We start from the raw sequence: 18159 nt of genomic DNA, 5'->3' as shown, positions 1-18159 counted from the left end.
AGTGTTTGAGCCTGTTCCAACACATCATACACCATAAAACTACGCACTGCATTCCATAATGCGATAACCACACGTCAATGGTCATCATGCATGACATGGAAAAGCTTCTGCCTTAGGACAATAAAATAAAGACAACACCCTACCAACCACACACACTGCATGGCATAGCCTGTTTCCCATGTGGATCAGCTCTCAGTGCCCGGCAAATGTTGATATAAAATGCAATAAAATATTTACCATTTGTGCATGACTAAAATGTCTTCTGATCTTTGTTTCCATCACACTTCAGAATTACAAATCAAAAAGTGCTTCATTTGCACTTTAACAACTGCTGATATATATATTTTAAAATATTGTACAGTAAATTTGCCTGAATGTAAATGTTGCTGTATATTATTAAAAAAACTGTCATTCTTTTTGTTGTCACTCCCCGGTACCCGAGCAAGATTGTCACATAGTTCACTTAAAAAAATTATTTCTCTTTGTAGTCAGAAAAAGAAAAGTAACTCTCTCCATGTTAAAAGAATAAGCAACATTTTTTTCAGAAGACATAACCTGCCATTTGACCTATGTCTTTGAATGCACAACAAATATGACAGTTAAAAAAAATGTAAAGTCATTTTTATTGCTCATTTATCTTCTGAATCCAGCATGGTTAATTTTTGGATGCTGCAGCACCTCCAACCCCACACTTATACTTCTAGTGTGATTAAATAGTATGCATGCATTCAAATGGGAATGTAGTTTCTTTAGCTAAACAATTTTTTGCTAAATGCTATGCCGGCTGCCTGGGTTTTTTGTGGGGGGCAGGGGGCCAAAGAATGATACTGGCTGGCCTGGCCCTCATATGTTAGAAATTTGGTTACTGGTTGATTAGGGTGTGAGCCCTTGTCAAGTAGCAACCAAAATCTTGGTCAGGCAAAGGCACAAGAAAACCCCAAATTTACCTGCACTCACCCTCTGGTACCTCGGCATTGAGCAGGCAGGCCTAACTTAGAGGCAATGTGTAAAGTATTTATGCAACACTTCATACAGTAAAACACCACAAAAAAGGGCCTACACCAGGCTAGAAAAATAGAGCTTAGTCTAGGAAATAAAACAGGAACAAAATGACAACAATCTAATCTTTAGAACAAGAATAATGAATTTTAAAAGACTACTTTAAAAAAATAGTGCCTTCAAGCAGAAAGCTCCAAACGTGGGTATCTGGCTGCTCCGCACCATGTCAAATTCAAACAGTTTAAGCCAAGCTGATGGAGCTTGAGTTAGATACAGTCCCAGATTAGTCTAACTGAAGTTTTACCTTCTCAGGTTTTGTACCTAGAATCTCTATCGCGTTGGAGAGGTTTGCAAGGATGGTGTTACTTACAGAGGTCGGCGTGGTCTGAAGGGCAGGCCGGACATCTCGTGTATGGGTGGGCTGGAGCTACCCATTGGCAGTCTTCCGTGGGTGCTTGATGCTTGCTGTGCAAATAGACAGGCTGGCGGAGGCTCGCTCTGATTTTCAGTGTGAGCAGTGCAGTTCTGGTGAAAACAGACCAGTTTATGTTGCCAAGAGCCCAAAAGTTTAATTTAAAGACCTAATGAGCCACACCAAGGGTTCAGGTCCTGAGAGGTACAATGGGGAGTCAGGAACACATTGAAGACAGGTTCAGGAGCTCTTTGGGAGCCTTTTATGTCTCTGAGGCTCAGATGAGGAGGCCAGCAGATTAGCCATTGGAGTCACTCTAGGAGCCTGGGTTCAAGATAAGATTACAGGTACTATTCTACTTCCCCAGGCAAAAGAGCAGCAGGGATCAGGTCAGCACAGCAGGGCAGCAGTTGCTGTGGAGCTGTGGAGTGGCAGTCCTTGTAGCAGCACAGCAGTCCTTCTTTGTGGCAGAGAATCCACAGTTACAAAAGTGTTGGGGGCAGATTTACAAGCCCCCTGCGCCTCTTGTACGCCGCTGTTGCGTCACTTTTGTTACACAGTGGTGGAGCAAAACATGTGCCATGGTGCGGAGTATTTACAACGTGACACATCTCCCAGATGTGTCATGTTGTAAAGCCCTGCGCCATAAGGAGGCGTTCCATCACATGGGGGGGGGGCATTCTGGCGCAGGAACGCCTCCCAAAAGTCACTGAGTGAAATCTACAAGATTTCACTTAGTCACTTTTGGGCCCATGCTGCGTCAAAACTAGGGGTGGGCGGCCAGCTACGCTCCGTGCACGGAGTGTGCGTAGTGCCGTCTCCTACGCATTTTGCGTAGCGGGCATAGCCAGGCGGCACTACGCGCGCTCCGCAGACGGTGCGTAGCCAGCCGCCACCCGCCTCCCTCCCGCCCTCCCTAAATACTTCAATAATGGCTAGAAAGCTTTTAAAACACTTACCTTGTCCGCCACGTCCCCGGGGCTCCCTCTCGCCATCCCTGGATTCGCGCCGCCATTTCGAATACTAATGCGCATGCGCGGGCGGCCGCGCAAGCACATTTCTCACGAGAAATGCGCATGCGCAAACTCAGGGCCAAGAGTTTACAAAGTTTATATAGATTATACACAAGTATCTGCAATAGGCCAATTGCTAGGTCTAGGTCTGCCCCGGACTTTGGGGCTGCTGCCTGAGGGTTGAGCTGATGGGTAGCGGAGATGGTATGGCTAGGTCCAGGTGCAGTTTGCAGCCCCCTTGTGTGCTCCCCATCCGCCATTATATCAACTCTTCATTTAACTTCATGCAAAACAAGTTTTTGTGTGACTAATTTGATTATACATCAACACCACTCATTCTGTTAAGTATAATGAGGTCCGGGCACTCCGTAGGACCTTACAGCTACATCAGTCTACCAGTTGGCAAACAAGCGAAACGTCAAGAATTGCATGGCTATTTAGCTACATCTCTATTGCTAGAAACAGGTATGGGAGCTACTCAGCTTGTTAACAGTGTTGCTACTCAGTACTCTCAGTCCCACATAATGGATTACTTTAAACAGCAGGAAAAAGTTAATTGTGAGGAAGAATTGTCCCTATCTACGTTTGCTTTGTTAGCTTTGTTCTCACCAGCAGTTGTATGTAATGATATGTCATTCCAGGGAGCTGCTTCGGGCGATTTTCTAGCAAACAAGATCATTGATGTTAATTATGCAAACACCCCTTTTAAGGTTTTCACAAATAGAGGCATTGGGGCACACACAATGGTTGAAAAAGCAAAAATTCATGTTAAATGTTGTGTTCCCTTTTCGCCTTATGTATCTTTAGTACCAATGTTGGAACCTGTGCAACAAAATTGTTCAATCTCGACAAGCAAGGATGGTAGCCTGGTCTAGGACAGATCAAATGATAATCACAAATTTTAGTGATAATGATCATTCTTTTTAAATGCTCGGATGATAAACGTCAAAAACAAAAAGATCACTAAGAAATTGTAGATGTCACCACCAAAACAAGCAACAAATGTTAAGCATCCTCAAACCTCTAGTTTGGGAGAGCTTGTGACTGGTACTGATCAATCGAAAGAAAAATCTGAAAAGGATTCCTTTAGTCTAGCGCCTGTAGTATATTGTAATAAAATGGATAATTCTCTAAATACTTCTGACCTCTTGTTCTTGTCTAAATATGATGCATCAAATCCTGAGGAAGTAAGATCCCTCAAAAATCAGTGTAAACTCCACAATGTAATTGATTTGGTTGTAGGAGCCCAATCTGATGTAAACAATCAACTAATAACTTTCCCTAGTGCATGTATTTTAGACAATGCCTCAGAACTTCCAAATATAGTGGGATCCCTTATTAATGAAATAAAAATACTGTATTTTCAATCAAGGCCTAAGCCTGCAGCATTGCCTCTATCAAAACTTGGTCCAAGTGTAGTGTAGTTCTTATATCCCTGATAGGCTCTGCGCATTGGAATAATATACACTATAGATTTGACATAGGACTGAGGTCAGTATGTCTCTATCGAGTACATTAAACCTAATTGTGTGAGTGTGACAACACAGAGATCACTAGAAACTTCTCGAATAGACAAGAAGGGATTAGTCTCTGACTACTGCATAAACATGACAACTTTGTTTCCCTTAGAGTCGGAACAATATCTTCAGAGACTTGGAAATAATAGATAACTATTTCACTCAGTCAATTGTGCATGCTCTGTTTCTACAGAATTGCACAGGAATAGAGAGATGGGTGTTTCAATAAAAAGGCGTTTATTGAACAGTCTTCTTTCTCATGCAAGAGATATGAACTTCTACAATCATTAGACAGAATGCGAAGTATAATGCGTACAGCAAAAACAGTAATATAAAATAATACTTTAATAGCATGGTCTGTTGCTATGACATATATAAAATTACATACATAAATAACACAGACTAAAACACTCAACTGGTGCTTCTAAAATAATCCTACCCCAGTGTACCTAACCTAAGTCTAGTACGAGGGAAGAAGTAGGTGCTGTCTTAGCTATAGTTTAGTTTTGCCAAGAATTGCCAAAGGTTTCTCTAGGTAAATTTCTCAGCTACATACCTTAGAATGAGAGCGGTTGGTATCTCTTTCACGGGACTCGATTTCCCAACACCCTGCAAGGCGAGTAAGAAACACTGGAGCTAGATTCTCGGCGGGAGAATGACAGCGTCTGGTCAGTGCGTCAGCAGGGGAATTGGCTTATTTATTTATGTTATTTTACTCTGACGGTTTTGTATAGCGCAAACAAGACCCTTGCTTTACAAGGCAAATATAGGTCAATGGCATATTCATATAAATATATATACAGACTTCTGTGACAACAGTATTTGTAACTATTAGAAATGAGCACATATCTACAAGAGTGTACAAGAAAAGTTCAAGTAAATTTGGACATGAGAATTGATTTCACTTCTTTTTTGAAAAAGGCAGCGGATGGGTTAATTTCTTTTCTGGGGGTAAGGCGTTCCAAATCCTGGGAGCCATTGCTTAGAAGGTACGATTGTATGTTTTCTTCTTGCTTCCTTCGGTACTTGCTGTGGCGAGCTGCGTCGTGCAAGTAGGTAGTCGAATCACACCGTGCTTTGCATAGCAAGTGAAGGTATATTTATACCTTGAAGGTGTTTAGGAATGCCAGTATTGACGTAAAAGTAGGGCATATGAATGTCATGAATGAACCCCTAAGGAATAGATGTTCATGCATAATAAATGAGTTCTTGGGGAAATCAATATCCAGGCAAGGGGAAGTCCCTAAAGCATAAGAGACTGCTTGATGTTGACGTAGATGAACGGATGTAAGTTGCCATGCCTGTATTTGGGTTTCTAAGCATATATAAGGGCAATATGAATTGTACCTATATAAAGGCATGAATCAGGAAATGCATACGGAATCTAAATTGATATGCAACACCCACTCCACTTTCTTATGTACGACTTTACTAAATTCGAAACATGATAACATATCTCAAATATATCTACACACGAAATTGCTAAAAACATGTTTCAAACACATTGTAAATAATGTATACAAGCTAGTATGTAAGCATAAATTGCATTGGTGCTGTACACATTAAAGTAAGTTATTCACTCATAGCATATTTTTGACATTTTTTAAATGGAAACATGAATGAATCATGAAAATATGCATTTATGAAATGGCTCGTAAATACAGAAGAAAAAGGGCCAAAACCATTTCATGTCAGATCACATAAAATTGCTTGAGGACAAGGTCATATATTGTCTCTGGAAGTATTCAAAGAATTCTTGTTCTCTACGAATAGTTCTACTGTAAACAGATTACTTGTGCCAAAAAATGAAAAATACAAATTTGGAGAAAAAAAAAATATTCAGAGGAAAAAGTTCCAAAGTTAGTACCTTGTTTTGAAAAAAGAAGGTCAAATTAAAAGTCAATCAGAACACTGTGTTCCAAAATCAAAAGTCAGTGTTAGGGCTTGGAGAAAACATGAAATCTTCTATGTCTGTAGACAATAAGTCATCTACAATTGTAGGCGACAGTTGGATTACCTTGTTTAGAAGATTAACCGCACATAGATGTGAAGCATCGCCTTCAGCATTGGTCGTATCAGCAATGTTCGAATTGGATGGTACCTGCGTGCCTGATATTTCCTATTGTGCCTCAGCACCAGCATTTTGCATCTGTGAGATCTCAATGAATGCCGTCATCAGAATTGGTAGCCGCTGGGGACAACACAGAGCATGGGCTGTTACAGGATCCAGCAAAGTATCAACATCCATTGGCATGGCTGATGCGAGTGTTAGACAAGTGTCTAGCACGCATTCTTCTCCGCATAGCATGCAGCGTAGAACAGATAAGATGCAATCTTGCCAGATTGGTCTGAATGACAGAAACAATGTGATATTTAATTCTCGTAGATGAGGTAACCCCAGAATTTGAACGATGCACTCACGACACTTCATCGCCAGTAGAGTTGTCTCCATGGAGAACTGCGTGTCACTAGTGATCTGGCTTGCCATATCGTAGCAGAAGGAGCAAAAATAGTATCCCGTCAACGAGTCCCATATGGTCCCATATGGTAAATCCCAGGATGCCTTGATGTATTCTGTACCCAACCTTTCATATTTGCCTGCTGGTATGTGTTTTAGGCAATAATGAAAATGAAAAATTGTAACAGGCAGAGTGATTGTTCCATGTACTACCCATCCAGTAGCTGCATATTCTGCTACCGTTAATGGTAATCTTTCCAGTTTTTCACTGCTCAGCACCATGTAGTCTGTTCCCCTTTGTGCCAATTTGATCTATTTATCAGTGAGATTGAATTCTGAAAACAGTGACTTAGTATTGATTAAACACCAAGGCACATAGCCTGAATGCAGGTTTTGGAGTGTCCAAATTAATAGCATGATAGAACGTAGCTGAGACTGACCATGTTGCAACATGACCAAGTCTTGTTCCATGATGTCTATGGCAGAAGATACTATGCTGTCCAATGAATATATCCTGGATGACAGAGTTGTTAACCCATTATCAACTACAAAGAGAGAGATGTCCCTAAATTAATACAATCAATTTCTTGTATTCGTTTTGCAGTCTCTGCTTGGGTAATCTTCCAAAATTCGTTATATACAGCATAAATACCGGCATATATGAAATGTTTTTGACGCAGTTTTCTTGGTCCTAGCAAGAATTCCCTAAAGTCTGCGCCATCTTTAAGCAAAGATAAGTGTTGCTTTACGTTCTTAAGTGTAGATTTCTGTAGCCAATCAAGGCAGAGTTTCCTTACACTGTATGTTGTTACTATTCCAGGATGCTCTCTTTAAACATATCTTGGGTCTGGCCTACTGATTTTATACCCTTGTGTTTTGTTCAGGAATCTATCTTGACAGTTGTTTGTTTCTGTGGGCCAGAATAACCATTTTTCAAATCTGGATCTGTTCTGTTATGAAGCAAAATAGTATGTACATCGACCTCCCCCTCTGAAGTGTCATTACTCTCAGGTACAGGTTTAGGTATGGATGAATTGTTCATGTCTTTGATCGTGGCTAACCCAAGACAGGACATTTGTTGGACAGTGTCATTCAAAAATATAGTTTGCTCAGGGATGATACATGCTCTAAATAAAGCTTATACCCTCTGCACTTCCCAATCTTTTGTACCCCGGACAGTTTTTGTTTCAATGTTGTCTTTCAAAAAGTTGAAACCCTGTCTAGACAGTTGGGCATAAAAGGCTGCAGAATAAATCTGTTTCGTATTGGTCAACATCATTTTGATTCCTGTTCTGTTTACATTTCTAAAGTAAAATGTTTCTGCATTCGATACATTGAACCCTGAAAAATATGGAAAGTTATTTGCAAAAGTTTATGAGCTACCCTTTGGAAGTGTAGGACAATGTTCCCATTGGTTATCCATAAATACATTTCTAGGCATTGCAGATTTGTGCAAGAAATGATGACCATAATGGTTATAACAATACATTTGTTCATAGACTGATGAACCTTCTAAATATTCATGATTTGTGCATACTGCAGACATTTCTAAATCTGACATCATATTATTAACAGTCTCGAAGTCCCAATCATTTGAAAAGGTACTAGATGAAACAAAGTCACTTAATGAAATCTTGAATAAGTGTGGAATCTTCAACAGCTCCGACGGTCCAAAAATGTCATATTCTGCTTTGTCCAAAGCTATACCATCAGATTTAGGAATGGCTGTGATGTTCATTGCTGACAAGTCTCTTTGTTCACAATGGGATGAATTGTGTGGCTTGAGGAGTAAGTTGACTTTCTTACTTGTTGTGTCCATTTTGGCATATCTTCCATTTATCAGCATACCCAGAGTTATCACCAGAGCTAACCAAAGTAGAAGAAAAATTATTCCCAACACAATCCAAAGTTCAATCCATGGTGAAACCAGATATGTGTTTCCCAGGTGATGAAAAAAGTCAGTTGCTTGTTCTTTGAAAATTATTTTTGCTGGCGTTGTTTCAGGTTCGCTGGGATCCTCAGAAAATGTATCAAAGTTAATGAAATAGCCAGAAGCAGTTCTGTCAATGGTTGGAATTGCATCCAGATTTGTTGAAATAGCTGGAACCACTTGATCACTTGTTACTTCATTGTAGACAGGTGCTTCATGATGAACTGTTATTTGGGTCTCAAAAGGAACCAGTTCCATAGCTTTGTTGCTTAGTTCTTCTTTTCTCACTGCAGATTCTAGGGGCAGCAGTAAAACTGTTCTTGATCCGTGGATTGTTAGGACAGGTACTGGTTGTCTGTAAGATGGCCCAATTTCCTTCTTGTCCTCTATCTTTATTCTGACTAGATCACCAAGCTTTGGGAAACAGACAGGCCATGCTGAAACGGTTGGTTTTTCCCCAGTGGTGATTGGCTTCAGGAACACAGTGCGTTGTTTCGTTCTTAGTTCATTTAAGTCCAGTAAAACAACCAAACGATCTTTGATATGAAATTTCCTAATATCCATCACTGATGTGTGAAAATCAAGGTCTGGGACCAACATTCTTGTCCCAACGAGGACCTCATATGGAGTGATACCCCCTAGAGAACTTCTTGGCAAGTTGTTAAGACTACGTTAGACACTTATTAGTTGTTTGACCCACCCGTCACCCGAACCTAATATCCTTGCTGTTATCGACTGCTTTATGTCCCATTTTTTTCTTTCCACAACCGAATTTCCCTCAGGCTGGAATGGAGAAGAGTACTGCAATGCAATGCCCAAACTGGCCATGGCTTCTTTGTAAGCCCTAGAGCTAAAAGCAGGACCCTGGTCAGAATGTAGCATGCCAATTGCATATATGCCGATAAAGACTCGCAAATCTTTTATAAAAGTTCGAGCGTCAGTCGAGCGCTGAGGCCACATTCAAAGGAGTCTTGTCTTAATATTTGTGGGACCGCATTTGTCCACAGGAACATCTGCGTGTAGAAAATCTAATGTTGACTAACAATGGTGTCTGTACTGGGCTGGCTATGCTTAGGTCAGGTATCTGGCGACATTCTGTGCTGCCATCTCTATTGCAATCTATTCAGTTAATTACAAATATGTGAATGTGTGCATTCATTCCTGGCCACAAACACATCTCTTTTACAGTTAATATTGTCTTAGAGATCCCCTGATGTATCAGACACCCTCCCAAATGTACTTCGTAAATCAAAGCTGCTCTGCGTTCCCTGTTTGGAATTACTCTATCCCCCACTCCAGGAATTTGAGCAAATGGAACGCTATTTGCATCAATTATATGTGAGTATTTGAGTGGAAACTTCTTAGGTAATGCTTTACCGCTGCCTTTGCATGTAGCATTGACAGCTAGCATTATTTCACAGTCTATTTTCATTTTTGAACGAGTGATTGCAGCTACAGAAGCCGATGGCACAGACCCCTTCGTGGCTTCATCAGCCAATGAATTCCCTTCAACGTGAACGCCATCATGTGGATGACTCAGCATCTGTATCAAGTGAGTGTTTTGTAGTCCTGCTTGTAACTAAACTAAAGTGTCTTATGCTTGATTGTGCCACCTTTTCCGTCTTTTAAACCTTTTTGAAGCCACTTCTGTAAATATTGATTGTAAGATTGGACACAATAGAAAGAATCGCACATTATGAGTATGGGGAATTCGCAATCCGTACTTTCAAGTGCCCTTTTTTGAATGCTTGTAGTTCAGCTCGCTGAGCTGTACAATCTCCTAGAGATTGCGTTTTTGTGACCATAGGTCTGAATTTGCCGGCACGCATATGACCTTTAACGATTGAGCATGCAGCACTATAAGCTTTTTTACCTTCCGTAGCGGGTTGTGCTGATCCATGAGTGTAAATTATACATTCATACTGGTCTAGAGGCAGAATTTCGTTAGGCAGAGGACCTTCTTGTTCGTATTGCAGGAATGCTCGTGTTTTCAAATAAGGATCAAAAACGTATCCAACATCAGTTGCAGCAAGAGAATGAAACCATTGTATCCATCTCAGGTGTAATGTTTTAGCATTTGGAATGCTTGCTTTTGTCACTGCCTCTAAGACAGGTACAGGTGTCACGACCATAATGTGTTTCCCCCGTGCTAGGGCTCTCTCTTTTGCTACAGCGGTTTGAACAGCTGTCAGAAATGTTTCTGTTGATGTACATTTAATTTCTGCTTGTGTGTACATATGTTATTTGTATGCGATTAGTACTTTTTCACCTTCGTTAAAAGTTAAGTAGGTGAATCCGCATTGACCCAGAATGATTCGGATCACTAAGTTGCGTACATTTACGCATGTTTGTAAATGTTTGGTTGCTAACATGTCTGTTTGAAGTGAACGCAATATTTTGGTGTGTTTTTTTTCTAATTAATGATTTTAAAATAAGGTTTGATTATTTGTAGAGAATTTTCACCCTTTCTGCGTAATTTAGAATGTCAGTTCTTCCGAAATTTAGGAAACCTAGAATCGACTGTAAGTTTTTCAGCATTTTTGGTTGTTGGAGCAGCGCACACTTTTCTAAAAAGTTGGCTGCCAGGCTTTTGTCTTCACTTGATAGTTCATATCCTAGAAAGAGGACGTTGAGATGGGCAATTCTTGATTTTATAAAATTTAATTTATACCCTTCAGAGGCAAAGCCCAGCATAATGGTGTTCACCCTGTTCAAGTGCCTATGCAGGTCATCGTCTGTCAGATAGATATCGTCGGCAAATGACAATGCCTCATCATCATAAGTTTGTAGTAACTCTGTTACCCTTGCTGAAAATAACCCCAGACTATTCTTGAATCCTTGAAGGAGACAACAGAAGTGACGCCGTGTCCCCATCATTGAGAAAGCGGTCAAATACCTACTTTCAGGTGCAATATTTTGACAAAACAAACTGTTACAAATATCTAATGTGGTTTTATATTTTCTACGCACTTTTTATTCATTAATGTTGTACTGTGTGCTTTTTTGCACTGCAACTGTTTTGCAACAAGAGTTTAGATGTCTGTAATCCAATACTAGACGATATGTATTGTCTCGTTTGGAGACAGGAAACAAAGGATTGTTCATTGATGATGTGCATGTTTCAATCACCCCTTGGTATTCAAGTTGATCTAAGATCTCCCTGACTTGTTTTTTAGCTTCTTGCTCAACTGGGTACTGCCTTTGCTCATTTGGTTGATTTTTCAACTAGATTTTATGGTGAGGTGAGTCCTCATCCCATCCTACATGTTTTTTATATAATGCTGGGGCTGGGCAAGTGCCTATTTCCTGGCATAAGTATATTTTAAATATATTGGAATAAGGTTAGAGAAGGCTGGCATAATGATGTTGTCGCCATGTGGCCACTCACCGACAAATTCTGGTGGCCCATCTTGTTCAGCTAGAAGTATATCATAGCCCTTGGAAAGACGCTCCCAAAAGAGTGCTTTGACTTTTCTTGGTATGTCTCCCTCCATCCGGAGTGTTTTTTCATATAACCTATGTGGAGAGCTAAACCTGGTATCTGCAGTTTCAGCTTCAATGTGCTCATTTGAGTGCACTGTCCCCAGAAGTCCCTTCAGGTTATATCGAGCTATTGTTACTTCTGTTGCGCTGTCCAGCATTGTCTGAGCCCATTCTCCGTTCTCGAGTTGTGTTCTCAAGATCCTCAACATACCTGATTTTCAGACCTGCTACATTCTTTTTGGTGAATTGAGGTTTTGGTTTATTTTTCTGAACGTGTTGATCGTCTTTGGACTTCACGCGTTCTTCCTTATTTTCTGACCGTCCACTTCTTTCAGATTTCTGTGACGAATTCTGAAAGGTATGAGAGGATCGTGTATCAGTATCTTGATATCTATGAGGTTTTCTCAAATTATACCTATTCTTGAGGTTGTACCTCCTTTGAGAGGGCTCCTTTTGAGGACACCTACCTCTGGAATGAGAACGCTTCTCTTTTGAAGTTTGTTTGCTATTTTCCCACTTCTTTTTAGAAGATGTGGGAGTGTTTTTAGTAAGGACCTTCACAGGACTTTCAGACAGTTGTGGTTTTACTGGTTTCCCACTCAGACTGCCTCAGCCTAATTCTTCACAGGATTTTTCAATTATTCTGGCAAATTCTTGTGGTTGTTCTGTTACATCAAATTCCCTTAATTTCTGGTGGATCGCCACTGATGCTGCTTCTCCTTTAATATTTGGTAATATTATTGATGAGACCTGGTTAAAATTTTTCAGTAATTTCATACCTAAATTTAGAGCAGGATCTGCCCCGAATTCATTTTGAATCTGTTTCAGGATGTCAGGTATTACCACCATAGTGGAACACCAGGTGTTTTTGTGTAGATCGCAGCGAAGACTGTAATTCAAGTGGTGCAGTCCTCCAGATGTGGTTTGATCCCACTGGTAAACAGATTGTTAAAATTCTGTGTTTCTCGTGAGGGCTAGTATTAGGAAATACTGCTTCGATTTGAGTAATTTTCTGTGTTATCCAGCACAGAATTTGTTTTGTGGGTAATTTACCCATGACTGAGTGTAAAGTCGGTGGTGTAATTTTTTATGTATTCTCCTGGTGAGGGGTTTGTTGCGGGATACCCACTGGAGGTTGGACTGTGAGAGTCAGCATGACATATTGGACCATTTGTCTGTAGATTCTGATTCACTCTTGACTCAGTAATTCTACGTCTGACATTTCTAAAATGTCAGGATGAGGTGTATAGCCGGCTAAAACCAGCCATGTTGCTCCAGGTCTACCTAGTGGACCGAGCCTGGTAATGTGAGTTAAATATTTTAGGGCGCCTTTAAACCAGAGCTTATGCTCCTGGTAAGTGAGTGAAATTTCAATATCCTCGAAAGGAATATAATATGTGACGTCATCAGCAGTGCAATGCGGGGGCATGAGTTATAGTTAGCTCAACTAACTATAACAGGGGAATTTCTATCGTTTTATATGAGTGAGATTTCGAACTAACTATAACGTCCCTGAAACCTATAGTTTTTTCAGTGAATTTCTGTGTTTTTTTTAAATGCATAATTTCTAACTATAACTTCCTTGAAACCTATGTTTTTTTATTTTTTTATTGTTTTTTACCAGGAAAAGCAAGAGTCACTTTACAAAAAAAAAAAAGAGAGTAACATAACATAAATAAATAAACTAAACAGCAGGTGATGCAAGCTGGACAGTTAATCAAACAAAAGAAGAAGCATTAATTTAGACAGAATCAACACAGATACAACAGTAAATACTTAGGACATATGAAATAAATACATACATTTTTGGATCAACCAATACCACTAGAAATAATGCCAGATTTCCAACTAGTAATTGGACGCCAGAGTGCTTCCCCGCGCACCCTAGATTTGACTCCTCTTGTTTCAAATATAGCAATTTCATATCTATAGACCGCTAGGACATCTGAAAACTTGGCGGGTCTGCTTCTTTCCAGCAAGCGGACAGAATTAGCCTTAATACTGCTGTACCTATAAAGATTAATCTTTCTTCAGATTTAGTTACATTTAAGGAATAATCATGCCCTAGTAAAAGCAAGGTTTCTGATTCTGGTATTTTATGACTAAATACCTCTTCCCAAAAGGAAGATATCATATTTTTGATCAACATCAAGTCAGGACAATTATAAAACATATGGGTAAGGGTTGCCGGCCCTTGGGTACATCTAGGGCATAAATCATTCTCACGTTTACCCCATGAAAATAATTTAGCGGGAGTAAAATAAAGATCAAATATAGTTTTATAAAGTTGCGCTTTAAGATTGCTTGCCATAAGTAGCTTCTGGCTCATCTCTAACACTCTATCAATGTCTACATTAGGATTGTTTAATTTTGTAGCCCATTTATTTTCAATTTTATCAAGATCATCATGTTTCTGACTGAATATTATACAGGGTTCCAATCCTGGTGTTTATTCTAGGAATTGCATCCAAAATTTCAATTTTAGAAAGACAAATTAGGGACTCTTTGGCCTTTAATTTTGCAAATATCTGCGCACATTTTAAAAAGTCTCCATTTGTTAAATTATATTTAACTTTCAAATGAAAAAAGGTGGTATCAAATTCATTTATTTAAAACTCGCCAATTGTTCTCATTCCCAGCTTGTCCCATTTCTTTATGACGGAAGCGAGATCCTGGCCTTGAATGGCATTAGAGCGCCAGAGCGGCGTATATCGGTTAATCTTCCCGATATGCATATATTTGGCCACTTTATTCCAAATTCTCCATGCGCTAGCTATAACTTCTCCCTTAAGGACCTTATAATTTCTTGCCTCGGTCTTCCGTAGGAGTAAGCCCTTAGCCTCCTGACCTAAAAGGAGCTCAATTATTGAGGGTATTTCTTCAACACCTTCTGGGCTCTCTGGACTATAACCACTAATCATGGGAGTAAGCTGTTTTAAAAATGCTGCTCAATGATAGAGAGTTATATTAGGTATAGTAAGGCCGCCTCTATCAAAAGGGAGAGATAATAATGCAAAAGATCTCCGAATCTTACCATTCTGCCACATGAATTTTGATATGAGTGAATTAATCACCTCTAGCGTTTCCTGATCAATGGCTAGCGGAATTGCCCAGAATAAATAGAGGCATCTGGGTAACGTGTTCATTTTTACATAATTGGCTCTTCCTATAATAGAGAGATGGAGGCTATTAACCCTTTCGAAATCGTTCTTGATCTTGACCAGTAGTGGATCAAAATTAGCTTTTGGTAATAACTTAGTATTTGCACAAAGAACAACTCCCAAATACGTGGCCTTTTCAGCTCTTCGTTGATCCAGACAGATGGTATTACCAGTACATAGAATAATCGTTTTTCCTTTATTAAGAGAATAACCCGAGCAGCGCCCGAATTCAGTACTCACTTTCTCTATTTCACAGATAGCCTCGATCGGATCAGATGTAGTAACCGCGATGTCATCGGCATAGGCCAATACTTTAGTTTCAAAGTGATAACCAATAACAGGCTTAATAACGTTGCTTTCTAATAGTTTCAAAATAAGGGGGTTAATATATAGAGCAAAAAAGCAGGGGTGAGCCAGGACATCCCTGCCTAGTGCCCCTTGCAATGTTGATATGCCCAGATAATAAACCGGCTGCTAGAATTTTTGTTTTGGGGCGGAGATACATTGACTTAATAGATTTGATGAATTTAGGGCCGAAATTATTACGTTTCAAAACTTCCCAAAAAAAGTCCCATGAGACGCGGTCAAAGGCTTTCTCAGCGTCAAGTAGGATCATCGACATTTGTCCCCCGGTGGCAACCATGGCATCAAATAAGGTGATTGCCCGATGGGTATGTTCTGTAGTTCCTTTACCAGGAATAAAGCCATGTTGCCACGGGGAGACAAGATGTTCAACAATCCCACTGAGTCTGAGCGCCAATACCTTTGCATACAATTTGGAGTCCGAATTAATCAGGGATATAGGACAATAAGAGGTTAGCTGTTCGGGGGATTTTCCCTTTTTTGGAAAAACGATTATGTTAGCCTCGTCCCAAGAGGCTGGTGGAACACCATTACATTGAATCCCAAGGAATAAGTCATGTAAGATAGGAGATAGTTGGTGGCTAAGAATCTTAAACAGATCAATCGGTAATTTGTCAGGGCCTGCTGCTTTGCCAGATGATAATAATGATAAAGCAGCACCCACCTCTGCTAATGTGATTTATTTTTCGAGTTCTTCCTTAGTGGCATCATCTAGTAACTTCATAGCCTCAGAATTAGTGAGAACATTATCCAGATAATCTATTATATCCTTTTCAGTAGATGGAGTTTCCTCCGAATAGAGATTCTGGTAATACCTTTGAAATTGGTAGTTGATATCTGTCGCTTGGGTAAAAGTCTGCCCATTATCTACTATTGAGGAGAAGCTATTCCTAACATCTTTCTGTTGTGTGCAAAGTGCCAATTGTCTACCCACTTTCTCCCCACTTTCATAAACTTGTTTCCTGTGTGCTTGATATGTTTGGGCGGCTTTCTGGCTAAGTTTAGTGTTTAAAACGGATTTCAGCACTGCTACCTGCATCATCAGATGCCTGGCTTCTTGTTTTTGTATTATCTTGACAGTATGTTCTTCCTCGGCTTTAGCTAAAGCTGCGATTTTCAGTTCATATTCTTTTTTTAAGATTTTTCCGGCTTTATTTTGGAAACTAATGGTCTCGCCCCTTAATGCAGCTTTATAGGTATCCCATACAATATTTCTTGATGCGCTAAAGCGATTCATATTAAAAAATTCATCAGTCCAGGTTTTAATATAATTGATGTATTCATTATTAGATTATTAGATAGCAGCTTCCTATCAAAGGACCAAGAGCACTTTTGAGCAGGACTGGTATCGTAAGTAGTTAGCAGTACTAGGGGATTATGATCCGAGATTATTTTAGGTGGTTTATTTATGTATGAATAAGGTACTAAGTCCCTGGAAATAAAGATGTAGTCTATCTGGACATGCTTTTGATGGGGGTGGGAAAAATACGTATAGCCAGGGTAGTTTGGATTGTTTTGTAGCCATATATCAGTTAAACTATATACCAGACTTTTAACAGCGCGATTGTAAGAGGGCGGGTTTGATAAACAGGCGTGGAGGCGGTAAAGGTGGTTTAAAGGAAGTAGATTTATTGAAAACAAATGATGAAGTGACAGGGATTTGTAAAGGATCTTCAAAGTTTTCTTCTTCTTCCGATGTCTCCGGGGAAGTGTCAGGTGATGAAGTGTCTCTTGTGTTCTTCGCCTTATCTTCAGGACGTGGTTGGATTCCCCGGTGGCTCATAAGAGAAGAGAGGAATAAATGAAGGGTCTGTGAGAATGACAAAATAACCTAAAAGGATATATTTCCCTTCACCACACCTTTAGTGTTTGTGGCAGTGGCAAATAGTAAAGTACCAGAATAGGCAGTCCATATAAGTCAGACCGAGGTAGAGTGAAATTGGAATAGGGGTGCTTGTTTATAGTGCCTAGGTTAGAACGTTTGAAGAAAGTGCTCAAAAAAACGTCTAGGGTAAAACGATAGGAGTGCTCACAGTGCCTATAGCCACACAATAGCAGTGCTCACAGTGCCTAGAGCAACACGATATAAAGTGCTCACAGTGTCTAGCGCAACACGATAGTAGTGCTCACAATGTCTAGTGTTTTAAGTCATCAAGAGGAATACAACAGTATGGCGTCATGCATTTCACCAGCCTATGTAGCAGGTACTGGTACAAGTCACTGAACGTGTGCAATCCCCGTTTAAATAAACAAACCCTCCCTGAATTTCCCACCCACTACCCACTACAGTTCCCAATGGCCAATGTCACTCACCGACCCTGCCAGTCCTCACACCAGCTGTCTTCGTCGACGTCCTGTTCGGGTGTTGTCTGGGTCTCCTCGGGTCCCACGTCTTCTTTCACCGGATCAGCGCCGTCGTCCTCAAGAGTTCCTGTCTCCTTTACGGGTCCCGCGTCTTCTTTTTCCGTCGGTGCACTTCCTCCTCCTTCTTCAGCGTGAACGCTCACTTCCTCTGCCCCCGCCTCTTTGTAGGCGTTTCTCATTCGTCCGGCAGGACTGTGTCCGGGTGATTTCGCCTCCACTTCCGGGTCACCACCTTCACTACATGCGAACGTCTGGGGAGAGATAGCAAAGGAGCGTGGTTGATGTAGTCCGACTGTCGGGCGGCACAAGGTATTGTGTTCTGATATTCCACTCTCTTTCTCACAGCGATATACCCTTGGTTTCCGGCCCATATATTTCTGATTTGGCGTTTGAATCGAGAGTGAAGGCAAAAGCGAAATGCTAAAATCGCCACGGAAAATTAACGGGCCTTGCCACGTG

The sequence above is a fragment of the Lissotriton vulgaris genome, chromosome 1_1 (genome assembly GCF_964263255.1).
Source record: "Lissotriton vulgaris chromosome 1_1, aLisVul1.2, whole genome shotgun sequence".
Classification (NCBI taxonomy): domain Eukaryota; kingdom Metazoa; phylum Chordata; class Amphibia; order Caudata; family Salamandridae; genus Lissotriton; species Lissotriton vulgaris.
Note: the sequence above shows the minus strand (reverse complement) of the source record.